This window comes from Myxocyprinus asiaticus, chromosome 45 (assembly GCF_019703515.2).
Source record: "Myxocyprinus asiaticus isolate MX2 ecotype Aquarium Trade chromosome 45, UBuf_Myxa_2, whole genome shotgun sequence".
Taxonomy (NCBI): domain Eukaryota; kingdom Metazoa; phylum Chordata; class Actinopteri; order Cypriniformes; family Catostomidae; genus Myxocyprinus; species Myxocyprinus asiaticus.
The window spans coordinates 21,508,305-21,521,607 of NC_059388.1; positions in this window are offsets into that span (position 1 = coordinate 21,508,305).

Genomic DNA, 13,303 nt, shown 5'->3' on the forward strand with positions numbered 1-13,303 from the left:
GAATGGGGATCTAAATGCAGCTTTTAATGAAACAAAAGATAAACAAGATAACTCGGAATAAAAGGAAACACAACACAGGGAGCCAGGCACAGAACATGACAACACATGTGAAGACTGACAAAGAAACCAGGGCAAACAAGGGAATGAGGAACACCTCGGGAAAACAATCAGGGGAAAACCAATCATGAAAAGAAACTACAAAGGACTACAAAACTAACAGGAAACAGAAACGGGGAATACGTGACAACTAGTGTGCATTGCATAGACATACTAATTTAGTATTATGGTTCACTTGCATTATGCCATATCACAAGTTTCACCTCTTAAATTGATGAGTGTAGTACAATACAAACATTAATAGTAGATAAAGCACTTGAAAAATCATATTAAAATATACTGGTAACTGATGATAATTGAGGAGATTGAGTCCCCTGTTCTCTATGTAAAAGTGTTTTTATCTTCATCATAGCAAGTAAAATTTCAGTTTTACATTTTCAATTGTATAATATAATATCAACATGAAAATAGCACATTATGACTCAGGCTCTGAATATCTCCCAGTCATGATCACATACAGGAGATGTACAGTTAAGCTCAAATCATGAGATTAATTTGCGAGAAGAGCAGTGATGAAACATGACTGACGTAAAGTGTGCTTCCCAAAGCACAAAGTTACTTAGTTCAGCTTTGAAATACATGGCACTGTGTTTGATATTTTGTTAACTAATGCTATTGCATTCATACAATTTTAAGTGTGGCTTAAGTTTCCAAATAGCCTACTTTTTGGGACCACTGAATAATCATTCTTTTAACTTTATCTTAGAGGTAGTATCATCACTATTACTTGATTCAAAGCATAAAACAGCACTTTTGGCAAACACATGACTAAGCATAACACTTCTGCAGCAATTATCCAGCTAGATCCACACAGGTGTATCCTGTCTCTCTATGGTGTGCTCAGTAGCTCTTGACATTAAGCAGTATTCAAGAGGGTAAGCACATTGAGGATCATTCGCGTTGGGTTACTGATCACCTTGTTGAGTTTATTTTTATTTTTTGCTACAAAAATCGGTTGACTGTACATTATCCCTTACTAAGACTTTTGCACAGTAGGCTACTGTATATATACTATATATCGTCAAAGTGCATGTCTTCATTTGAATGGCCGTCAATGGAAAAAGATGCTTTGTAGACCGATATGGTGTAGTGATGGTATCTACCAGCAAGGCTGCCATGCTAACCAAACAAACCCTGACCTCTGGCTTACCTTGACTAAGGTCCATAGGCGGTTAAGAAACTGTCTGCATGCTACTTATTTACTGAAGTTATGTTTGATATCTGAAAAATAGAAAGTCATTCATCATTAGTAAAGTACAGACAGTATCATCATCTGCAAAACAAACAAAATTTGTAAAAGTCTGAACTCCTTTACAAATGAGCTTCTGTGTCATCCCAGTCATTTTCCCTTTATGGACTCATTATACAAAGATTCTCATTCTAGAAATGAAACCAGGTCAACTCTCATAAACATGGTCTTATTATAATGCATTGACTCAGAGCATGGTACAATCCTGCATGACTCACTAGCTTTGCCATTTTAAACATGTTCCACGACCCAAATTATGATTACTGCCTTATCCATTGGGGCAATTAATAAACAAGAGGTCCTTAGAGGGGAAAAACAGAGCTCATGAAATTCAAACTAAATCATCAAAATGATTCACAATGCTGATCTGACTTTGTTTTCAGAAAGATGCATCAGTGGATTCTTTCAGGCTTTCTTAAGGAACAGAATCACTCAGCTCTGTCTACAAACAAATACTATTGTTATGCTTTGAAAGATTAATTACTGGAGTAACAAGGTTTATTGTGGGTTTTAACTCATTAAGCTGAAGAGTCAAGCTCTTGAGCTATCCTCTAATCCACTTAAGGGCCAAATTAAACCACTGAGAAACTCAGTGCCTAGAGGCAACAGAGAGAACACTCCATGCAAAAGTGCAAAAGTGCAAAAGTCTTTTTGGAGCAGCTATCAGGGGTCTTTATTGATGTCATGTTGGCTGCCTTTTTCATGTTTGCAATTCTCAGTCGACACACACTGAATGCTCTCCTTAACACACTGGAGGTGAAGTTAGGACTCCCACAGTATCACTTTCTAATCAGTTCTCACAGTAGGCCACTTTTCACCAGTTCTAATTCATATTGCTCTCATGCAGAGTCATTGCATTGCATGCTTTTAACTTCAATAAAAGGCAATGGTGCAGCCTCTGTGGTGCATATCGGGATCCATCTCTTAAATTAGCGTATTTTATATTGATTTTCAGGGGTGTGTTTCCTGTACAACTACGCAATTCACTGCTTAACCACCATAGTACGATGCATCGTTGGAGAAATTAACTAGCTAGTCGTGACTTTCCCGAAATCATAGTAACTATGTCGCACATTCATCGTTCTAACCACGTTGGTTCTACAATATAGAGCTAATGATGTTACACAGGGGTGGAGCAACAACTTCTGCAGATATCAAATTATAATAGCTCATTTACACATGCTTCAGAAAGCTGTTAATGTGCAAAAGCTGCTGAAGACAAGAAAGCTGCGTGCACTATGTAAATGCGACAGATACATTGCGCTGCAATAGTGGTGGTTCCCTTTACATCAGACTTCAGGGTTCCCCCGTTGCACTTGAGCACATATGCACATGCACTTTTCAAAAATATATAAGAACTTCACTTATGCATAAACACGGAGATGTAAGCCATACTGTGTGACATAAGCCATGTGTGTTAAAGCATTACCTCTTAACAGCCTTGAATCCCTTAAACGGCTGCATTTGCGTCTGTGACATTTCAGAATGCCGCTTTCTGCAAAACACCGGAATAAGCAGTTTTCTTAAGTGTATGTAAAAGTGGTCTTGACTGAATGGAAGATTTATATGGAATAAAAGATAAAAAAAGTATCTGCACAGTCAAATGTTGTCCACACAGCAAATAAACAAGGAACTATGCTGCTAACCACAGGTTTCTGGAAACACCAAATCGTTGAACTTTGTTGGTAACAATGGAACTGCAACCATAGTTGGTTAACGAAATTTTGGGAAACACACCCCTGATCAGGATGCTCAAATACACAAAAAGTTGTATAGATCTTTGTTCCTCAATGCTCCTTGTGAATACTTATGTTCCTTGCACATATCTAAGGCCTATTTATTCCTGCATATGCATTGGTACTAAGCAGCTTACAGTATGCTGTTTATGCCAATGCCAGCATGCATGATACTTTCATGGCACTGTGCTCACTACACTAACACCAATACTACTGAGAGCACAGGGGGATAGCGTCCCATACTAGACGTTCTTTCCCTGACATTGTCTGTAAATTGCAATCCTGGTCCATTTATCTTCTGTCACCAACAACCTTCAGGTCAGATTGGACGTGAGTTTAGAGAACAGAGTGCAGGTCTATCTGTTTGCAGCAGAAAACACAGACTGTTGGATCAATATCAAATCCAGATTTTATTTTGTTACATTCTGCCTGAGAAGGGAACGAAATTACCTTTTCTTTTTTCTTTCTTTTTTTTTTTTTTTTTTTTTTAAACTTGAGCTGTTGGTGAACTCCACAAAAATGTCAGAAATGTACCTACAATTTTACTCTATTGATTTTGTGCTGTTTTACTGCTCTGTCTAACATGCCATATTGTTTTGGAGACCTTCTGCCATCCAGTTGTACAGACATCCTTCCAGCCATCAATCAATGTAACAACCAATGTCATATATACTGTATAGATTATACACTATTATTTCAGTGTGTGGTGTGTAGTGTGCTATAAGTGGATAAGTGTGTCCATTCTGTTTAATGTGTTTTGAACAGAACTGAATTCAATAATAATTAAAAATTACATTTATACACATATCTATAAATAAACTAATTCTATTTCCCATGCACAAGACATTCAATTGCACAAGGAATGTGCAATGGAATGCTGAAACTTCTCAGTTTTTTTTTTTTCTGTTTTAATCTTCCTTGGCTTCTGTTTGTCTTTAGAAGGATGTATCTCAGTGGAAAGGGTGTCCAGATAAACTTGAGTAAGCAAACAGATAACATTAGACAAGAAATCACAAAGTCTCCAAAACTTTTCTTTACAATGATAAAAGGTTTGGCTCACCTTTGGTCTCCAATATTTTCAGAAGTATCCCATGTCAGGTGTGACATGGCAGCTTGATGGAAATAGTCTGATAACATGGACAGAAGACCCCAAAAGGCCAGTGTGCACATATAGGGCTGCGGTGGAACATGTACAGCTGCTGCCAGTGGATATTCTGGACGAAGAACACCTACAGTGCAGCAGCGCAAAACACTTCATGCATACACACAGCAAAGGTCCATGTGTTTACTACTGAGTATAAATTACAAGAAGCATTCTTCTTTGATATTTAGCTAATTTATGTTTTAATTAACAATTAACAATTACTGGTATACTTTTACACGAAGATGTAACCAAATATCCAAGATTGAGGGGAACCAAATGTAAGTTTAATAATCAACCATTATTCTCGCTCAGTGTCAATAGTGGTTACAGACATGTTTTTATTTATTTTTTACGTGTTTAATTTTTGGTTTAATTTCATAACACAGTTGTGTCAAATTGAACTGTGTAATGTTTAAAATAAATTAAACTTAAAATATTTCATTTTTGTTTTATTTTATTAAAAATTACTCAAGTCAATTTGATTTTTGAATTTTATTATGGAACTGAAAAGCACAAATCTTAAAAAATTTTATTTTTTTTGAGTGTTTCCACACTTAACTAATTAATTTCCATAATTAATGATTACTGGATAAAGATTTTTCCTTATTAGTTCTACAAATACTCACAATGAGCTAAATCTAGCTGATGAAATCATAACTATTTTAGACATTTCCACGACCTCATTTTCCCAGCCTAAAAATCACATATTTTGATGCATGATGTGGTGACATTTTTGCCAAATGATGTTACGTGGGTTCTTACATGTAGTACGGCAGTTCCAAGATGAAATGTCCATTAAAAGCCGGTTAAAAGCGTTGCATTTTCTTCCAAACAGATGAGGTTTTTAAGGTTAATGCTCTGTCAAGTTTTAAATCAACAAAACCTACCTACCCACCCTAAACCTAAACATTACAGTGTCATATATCAAATGTAACATGAGAAACACAAATGACACTTTCAGCTCACATGTCCACTCGCATGTTCTTCAGGATTGTACCCCAGTCCTTTGCATTATAATTGTAAAGCACTATGAGTTGAACTACTGCACTTGAACAAGCTTGTATATGTCACTGGTTATCTATAATGCAAATTTTAACATTAGGCCTATCACGATTATAAATTAAACGTCTGATAGTGGTTATTTGAACTAACCTTGATTATTGTGCACTTTTTTTTCCAATCACGTTATATGAATACTTGTGTATTCGGTGAGTAAGTGACAGTCTGAAAAGTCTAGCCACATCGCTAAAACATAGGTGGTCAAAATGTGGTCGGGGGCACAGAGGTTAAAGTGAGGGGCCAACGTTAGTCATGCCCAAGATGATATGAAGAAACAGATAATCTCAAAGGTCTCATGGGTTTAATCGGAGAGCCTTAAATTGATGTGTGAAAGTGAACAATTTTGGATCTAAATATTTTACTATTGCATACTAAAATAATATAATATAAAGGGATAATCCATGGCTAGATGTGCGTTAAATGATTTTAAAAGGTGAAGAACCACCTGATGCGATGCAGAGAATTGATTACTTACAGCTGTAAAATATTTCTTGCAGCGCAAATTTTGACTGGAAGAATAAGAAATAATGGTTAATTTTATCTAAGGGCCATTAGATCTGCAGCTCTGCCTGTTCTGAATCAGACGCAGAGAAAAAGTAGTGCAACCACACACTTGGCCAAAACTATGAATTTAAATGCACAATCCAGATACAATCATATCCACAAAATGTAGAGGGGCTGGCACTCCAGAGACAATTTATTATTTAATTGTTATTCATTGTCATTTTCACATTAATGTGGAAAAACCGACATTAAAAATGTGGCAGTGACAGTAAAAGTAGCACTTACTGTATAATAAGGGGAAAACCATTCAAAACTCTCTGGAACCTGCAGATTTTGACCTCTGAGACATCGGTATGGTATCCATCAAGGCTGCTCGATTGACTGAATTAATGAAATTGCAATTTGTCCCTGCATCACCACAAAAACACATTTACCTGCGTTTTGTAAACAACAGCACTTCTTCAGTGATTGAGTCAGAGATGTGGGGGGCCTCTAGTGGCTATAAGTGGCACTTCAGCACAGAAACATAATATACACAACACATTACAGTTTAAATCGTCTTGCATTGCCTTGCTGGACAGCGAAGGATGCATTTAATAGGTCCTGATTTCAATCTCTCACCTTCCGTGCAAAACAAGCTGAATTCCATTATATTAACTATGTATGTTTTCAATTGCTATAGTTCACTCTGCTTGCTCTGCAATGTTATGTTGCTATGGTTACAAACAGAGCATTAATATTGAACGGTGATTAAGACTGACGGAACTATCTGTGCATTCCATGGTTTGAACCGCATGCATTCCAGCCAATCAGAATCGAGTATTAGAACAGACCATGGTATAATATAATATAATATAATATAATAGCTATTCAGGTTGGCTGGATTCCAATAACAACAGTGTAAATACAAAATGGACCGATATTAAAGTTGACCAAAAAGAGAGACAGATATTTTAAGTATTTTGAAATATTTTGATATTTAAAATATTATGTTTAATGTCATACATAAGTTTTAAAACCTTAAATCATGTAAAAGTTAAATATGAATAAATGACTTCTTTAAGGTTTATGAAGCACACATACACCTATGACAAAATCATGCCAATTAATCGTCATAATCGTGAAAGCCCTAAAATGGAAAATTAATCGTCATAATCATGAGAGCCCTAAAACAGACAATTAATCGGCATAATTGCAATTATTTGTTTGACAATCAATTGTCAGCCAAATTTCATAATCATGACAGCCCTAGTTAAAATGTAATGACTAACAAGTCATGAGCTATACTAAAAGAGTCTGGTGTCATAAGATAGCCCACCATTACATCCATCAAGCACATGAGGGAGATAGACAGAGAAAGAGCATAAAGAACATTCACTTTTAATTCAGAAAGAGCATCAGTGTTTCCAAACAAAGAAATCTAAAAGTCCCTTAATCTTTTTCATGAATTATCAGCTGTTCATTCACTGGAAATCTTCCCAGTAGAGCGATTCTTCAATCGTCCTGTCCAGAGATCTTATATAATGCCCTCTTACATAACCCAGTTTACCTGATTACATAAGAAGCAAGGAGGAGATAAGTTCTCTACAAGGTGTTGAGATAACTTTTAAACAGCCCCAGAACCACCATAAATAACCTTCACACCTCTGTCACATACCCACTCTCGCAAGCCTCTATTGAAGGCAAGTGATTGGGGTGCTTTACATCGAAGGTCTCAGACAGAATTCATGAATAGACGCTCTTAGTGGTCGTGATAGTGGGTTGGTCTCAGTGAATGAATATACTATAAATATCTTTCAATATTTCACCCCCGTAAGCCCGTGCTGAGTGAAGGTTTTATGTGGCAAGGATTTGTTAGTCATGACTTATGCAGTAAAAGCAATACAGCCCTTAGTGGTCACGCTTGATCAAAACGTTTCATTTTAGAATGTTTCAGATGAACACTTCAGCAAGATGTTGCTAAGATGAGCTCAGTTCAAAGAATCTAAAGTAGTTTTATTTCTATAGCATTAAATGCATATGCTATGATCAAATCTTGGATGCATTTATTAGATATTCATTTATTCTTCTTGCATACTGATTAAAGTCCACTTCAAATACATCTTTGTATCATTGGCAAATACATGTATAAGCAGGGCTTATACCAGGCTCGTTCAGAAAGCAACATCCCTACAACGTGAAAGTTTAGTTTTGGCACATGTATGTTAATCATAAGCCACATGTTCTATTAAAACACATTGTGGCTCAGATTGACTGGCATCAGTAGTATTTACTGTATCAAAGTGAAGTTGTTTCTCTTGAATAGTGTTATGAGGTTAATAACAACCATTGACACAAACCACTGACTTTGTGAATCCATGTCATCCATGAGCTGCAAGGCCAGTTTCATAAATCAACGATCCTGTTAATCAGAGCAGTTTGAATGCAGGAGACATGTTTTCTTCAAATTAGGAATGACAAAATTACCAAATTTTGATGCACAGTTTACACATACACGTCTTTAGTACACTGAAAAACTTTAAAGGTGAAGTTTGCAATTTTCTTAAATGTTAAAATATGTTCTCCTATCCCAGCTTAAAATGCAGAGACAATTATACGTAAGCAATTTATAGAATGATTTCCACAAAAAGTGTATATGCTGTGACTTTGGTGCTATCAAAACATTGCTCTGTTTGTTTGAGCATCCCGACCAGCCCGACACAGCAACACTGGCTCAACCAATGGCGTGAACTATGTATTAGTAGACCAATAGCAGACAGATGGAGTTTCTGGAAAACTTGTTTAAAACTAGGGCTGGGTATTGATACAAATTTCCTGATTTGATTCGAATCCGATCCACAAGCTCTTGATTCAATTCCGATTTCGATTCGATATCGATTCATATGGGTATTTTTCAGTTATAATGTCCCTTTTGCTTACATATGAAATAAATTATCTCCTAGCTAATGCTGCTAATTATACAGGGGACATTCTTACTAGGTACATTATGAAAATATAAATTGTACTAATTATATTTTATTAGTTTTTCATCATTTTGGTCACATTTTAGCTTTTTTAAAATGAACAAATCAATGTATTCAATCAATAAGTATGAAATTATTTTGCATATATTATATTTTGTTAATGTTTAATTGCATAATTTGTACTATTTACAAGCATTTACATTGACTTGTTGAACATGTGCTAAAGCCAGTACTATCTCTTTAAGGAAAGCGACATTTCTGTAAAAAGCGTCTATAAATGAGCGCCTGTTAGCGAGAGAGACTAAAATGGCTTTATCTCATCTGTGCTATGCGTGATTAGAATTAAATGTTTATTTATTTATTTAGGCTATTAAAAGAGACATTACTCATTGACAAATGGGTTGTGTGGATCTCGTCTTTGGACACACTGAACAACTTTTACTCTCAACAAGCAGTGAAAGGATCTCGCTGCTGAATACTCCACTACTATACTACACAATTTATTCACTGGTGAGTGAAATCTAAACATTTACCAGCCAGTTGCCAAATATATACTCAAATTGTAGCAGAGGGTTGCGCATAAAGTAAAAAATCGATCTCAGTATTGAGATCATTCAAATGAAGACTGCGATGCATAGGGAAATCAATATTTTACCCACCCCTATATAAAACAATTTAAATATTATTGTTTATATTATTATGGTGCCACTAGAGGCTTGGAAATGACAAACATCAACCTTAAAGGGATCTACACACATACACACATTTGTTTTTTAGAATGCTCTGATTTACTGTTTTTGCTGAGTAGTATGCAGGTAACTTTATAGCTAACAATTTAAGAATGCAACTATCATGTAACCACAAATTTAAAAGCATAACATACTCTTGCATAATACTGCACATATGGTGATATCTGCACAGCCCGCTCAGTCACTAAGGGGTATGAGTGAGTTATTGGAGAGTTACTGAGGTCACAGTCATGTTTTTTCATCACTGTGCCTTTAAGCACTTGGTTATAAACCACTCCAAGGAGATCTCAACCTGTGGTTTTGGATGAAAGATTAAAATCACAAATTTCTCCATAGTCCCCCTTCTTATTATCTCCTTCCTTTGTTTACATTATCAGATGCTGAGATCCTCCTCTCCATCTCTACCCATCGCTCACACACGCCTTGCACAAAAGCTGGTGGCAGAGATTAGTGGTGGACACTCGCTCTAATTAGAGTTTAATTATAGCCCAGCAAGGCGGTAGGGAAGACCTCCACCAGCACACCCCTACCAGTATTGACTAGCGACAAGGTTGCCTTGGCAACGGGGCAATCAAAGAGCAAGGCTGATGAATGGTGAATGTCTGTTTCAGAGTCAAGCTGTGGTCCAGAGCATTCTTGCATGGGTACATTCACACACACATGCACACTTGTTAAGCCTTGGATGAGTTTTGGGGTACTTTATTCTGAAGCATTAATGATATTTTTATGAGGCAATATGAGGTTAAATTGTGAATTTTTTAAATACAGTATACTAAATTATATAGCACATGTTTTGCTGTCTCTCCTGCTTTTGTAATGAGTCACAGCACTTAAAGAGTTAGATTACCCACCCTCATGTTGTTTCTTTCCTCTGTAAAAGACAAAAGGAGATGTTTAGCAAAATGTTACTGTGGGGCATTAGTCACCATTTACTTTCATTAGCTGCGTTTCCACTATTGGGCCAAATGTGGGCGTGCTAGTGCGTGCCAGGGCCAATTGTGTTCCCACTGTCACTTCCGGCACTTCATCGTGCCTCCTTAGGGCTTTCTCGGTGCCAATGGCCCATGGCCTTTGGCCCGCTGATTAACCTTGTGCCAAACAAGGCCAACTGGTGAATAAGGCGGGGTCAATGTGAAACTGTCCAGGTTGTGTATCCAGCACACAACAGTACAGGTTCAGGAAAAATGTAAAACAAATCTGTTAAAATGCACAATGGACAAAGCAGTGCCCAAAGAAAAAACTTTCCACGGTTCGAGATCATGAACGGTGTGCTGGGACGTCATCCCACTGTTAGTGGAGAAACCACTAACTAACATTATGTTAATTGACATAATGTCAGTTACAGTCAGTGAGTTGTTATCTCTAATTTATCTTGCTAGCTATCTAATGTTTACAAATTATATAAACTAGATATTCCAGATAACTAGATAACATGATACCTCATCTTGAGCTTCCCCCTTGCTTGTGAAATGGGTGGGGTGTGTTATGTTGGGACCAGGGTGGTGCGTTAAAGGCAGGTTTTAGTATAACGCTGTGGGGCTATTGGCCCGATGATGTGAATGCAGATCAATTTTGATTGATTTTCGTGGCTCAAGGTCCAAGGATATTGGCACTGGCTGACCAGTTGATAGCCCTGGCTCACACTGGCCCGATAGTGGAAAAGCAGCTATTGTATGGGAAAAAAATGCAATGAAAGCAAATGGTGACTGAGGCTAGCAGTACCTAAAATTCTGCCAAACATCTCCTTTTGTGTCATACAGGTTTGGAAACACATGAGGGTGAATAAATGATGGCAGAATATTCATTTTCACTTCATAACTGATTTAACAGAGAAGGATACACTGATAGGAAAGGATTCATTCCATATTATCACAACATAAACTGAGGAGTTACAAATCTGCTTGGTTTCACAAATCTCCCCTGGTGCTAAAATAGAAGTTGCCAACCTAATTACAATATATTTTGTCTATAAAAATGATCTTATTATCATTATGATCACGTATTGATCAAACACAAGCTAGAGCGACCAAGATATTTCTAAACTATCAAATATAAAATACTACACTAACATGGTTGTAACAGTAGATACTTCAACATGTATTAAGTTTCAAATTTGCTCTGTGTTTTGACATTTTAATGTCATTTGTTACCATGGTGATCCTTGAAATGATAGCACAAACAAGAGGATGCAATAATTGATTTTTGTCGTCTAGCTCTCTCCTTTATTTGATTTCTTTTTTTGGACAAAGGGGCAGGCATAAACATTTTTAATGAAAATTTTATATTTCAGTATTTGTGTTTGAAAATGGCAAAACAATTAGTACACTCAGGTAATTATGTCAAATATGAGAATAAGGATATGGCTTTTGGCTTCTGTAATGGCTGTGCTGTCACATTGTCACAAATATAATAACGATTGGCTGGTAGGAAAAGCTTTTAAATAAATCAGAGGAACATGTATTGCAGGATCCAATTTCCATGTTTATGTTTTAAGATCTGTTTTGTTGATACGCTGAATGTTCATATAAAAACTGGCATTAAACTTCACTTTGATTTGACTTTAAAACAGTACATTAAAGTTGTGGACAAACACATGCCAGTAATGAATAATCCATATTTTCTTCGCTTACTCACATACTCAAATTAGGAAAAATTATCACGGTAATACATTGATTGTTTTTTACATTTTTTGCTTGTTCAAGATGCCTTTATTTTCTGTTGACCCCCTAAGACAGGCTGACTGGATTTAAAAAGAAACCAACACTCTTTGTGTTCTTCTTAGTCTGACAACGCAATGGCCTTGAGTTATCAAAAGTAACTGAAAGCTGCATTCAAAAATGTTAGCCATAAAACATTGTATCAGTGATACTAGTAGCTTGCAAGAAGCATCCTACAACAATTGCTATTTGTGCATTATAATCGTCAGACACTGATTGATTGACATGCACAAAGTAAAGTTTAAAATGTGATACTGCATGAGCAAAATATGTGAAAACTGCCACTTTTGTGAATAATGACTTCCCAGGGGGTGTCCAGAGGGCTAGCCATGCAGAGGTAATCACTCAGAACAGCCCAGTATGTGACTCTCACTAACCTCAGCTCATCTGTAGATGTGTGTGTTTATCAGTATCTGATTGTGTGTGGGAAAAATGAACAGATATTCTAGACCATGTACTGTATGTGTGTATGAGTGTGTCCTTTATTTAAAGTGAATGTGGTTCACCATTGTGATTCTAATGATACATTCACAGTCTTTGAAATATGCATATTCAATGTATCATTGTCTTGTTGCCAATGAACTATGACCTGTAATCATGGCAAATGCAAAGAGAATGTCTCAAATATTATATCACTGCAGTGGTCACTTTATTTGGTAGGATCTCACTATGGTTTAATAATGTTCACATTCACTAGTTTTTTGTTGCCAGGGAATTCATCTTACAATGGGATTCTTGTACATTGAACCATCACACAGATGAAGAATTAATTTAACCTTTAAAAAAATGAGAAGTGATGCAGCATAATATACTTGAAGGCCTAGGATACTGTCTACTGTGTTAAAGGGATAGTTCACCCAAAAATGAAAATTCTCTCATCAATTACTCACGCTTATGCCATCCCAGATGTGTACAACTTTCTTTCTTCTGCAAACCACAAACACAGATTTTTAGAAGAATATCTCAGCTCTGTTGGTCCATACAATGCAAGTGAATGGTGGCCAGAACTTTGAAGGTCAAAAAGCATATAAAGGCAGCATAAAAGTAATCAATACGACTCCAGTG